The 787-nt window shown below is 37.2% G+C and overlaps 1 long non-coding RNA gene across 1 annotated transcript; it reads left to right on the top strand.

Annotated features, from left to right (window-relative positions):
- The first annotated feature begins 253 nt into the window (after positions 1 to 253).
- LOC121363700 lies at positions 254 to 787 on the top strand. The gene is made up of 3 exons (XR_005956772.1): positions 254 to 360; positions 538 to 645; positions 769 to 787. It is a non-coding gene; the product is annotated as an uncharacterized LOC121363700 (long non-coding RNA).

The raw sequence follows: 787 nt of genomic DNA on the forward strand, positions 1-787 counted from the left end.
ACAGAATAATTAATACACTTTTCCTCCTATGGCTGTTTCTCCACAATCCAAATCTATCAGTTGCTGCACCAGCTTAACCTGAGAAATGATGAAGAGGGACAAAGTTTTCCTTCTTGAGCTGTTCAGAGAGAAACTTTGCTGTGTCAGGGTATTAGAGCTTACTAGAACTATCCCTAGCAGTTTGTAAAAAAAATTGTAATTGTAAAATAATTTCATAAAGAACTGTTTGTAAAGGGCTGTTTTCCTGTCTTGCAGCGCTTGTACACGGAAGCCTGGGATGCAGACAAGAAGTCCATCCATGTCATGCCTGACACACCAGACATTCTGCTAGCAAAGGCCAACGCAGCCAATGTTAGCAATGTAAGGAGATTTAAACATTTACTGAACTAGTGGAAATTCAGAGTTAAGTCAGCATTTCTTTAGTCATAAAGATGTTCTGAAGCACGCATTCATGAAAAATTTGAGAGACAATTATAAAATGCAGGAATCCCAACTTTCAGAATATTGATAAGCCATTTTCTGTCTTCTCTTGTGTAGAAACTTTATGTACAAGCCTGGGAAGAGGCCAAAAAGAAGGGTTATGACATGAGAGCTGATGCAATTCCAATCAAAACTGCAAAAGCATCAAGAGATATTGCGAGTGACGTATGTTATTCCCTTACATTTATTTTCATTTCCTTTAAAAACAAGAATATGTATTTTTATGATCAATAGCAATAGGAGATGATGGGACCTTCATCCCAGATTCACTTCTTTTTGTATTTCCAGTACAAGTACAAAGAAACCC

This window comes from Pyrgilauda ruficollis, unplaced genomic scaffold (assembly GCF_017590135.1).
Source record: "Pyrgilauda ruficollis isolate IOZ18807 unplaced genomic scaffold, ASM1759013v1 scaffold7491, whole genome shotgun sequence".
In the NCBI taxonomy this organism is placed as follows: Eukaryota; Metazoa; Chordata; class Aves; order Passeriformes; family Passeridae; genus Pyrgilauda; species Pyrgilauda ruficollis.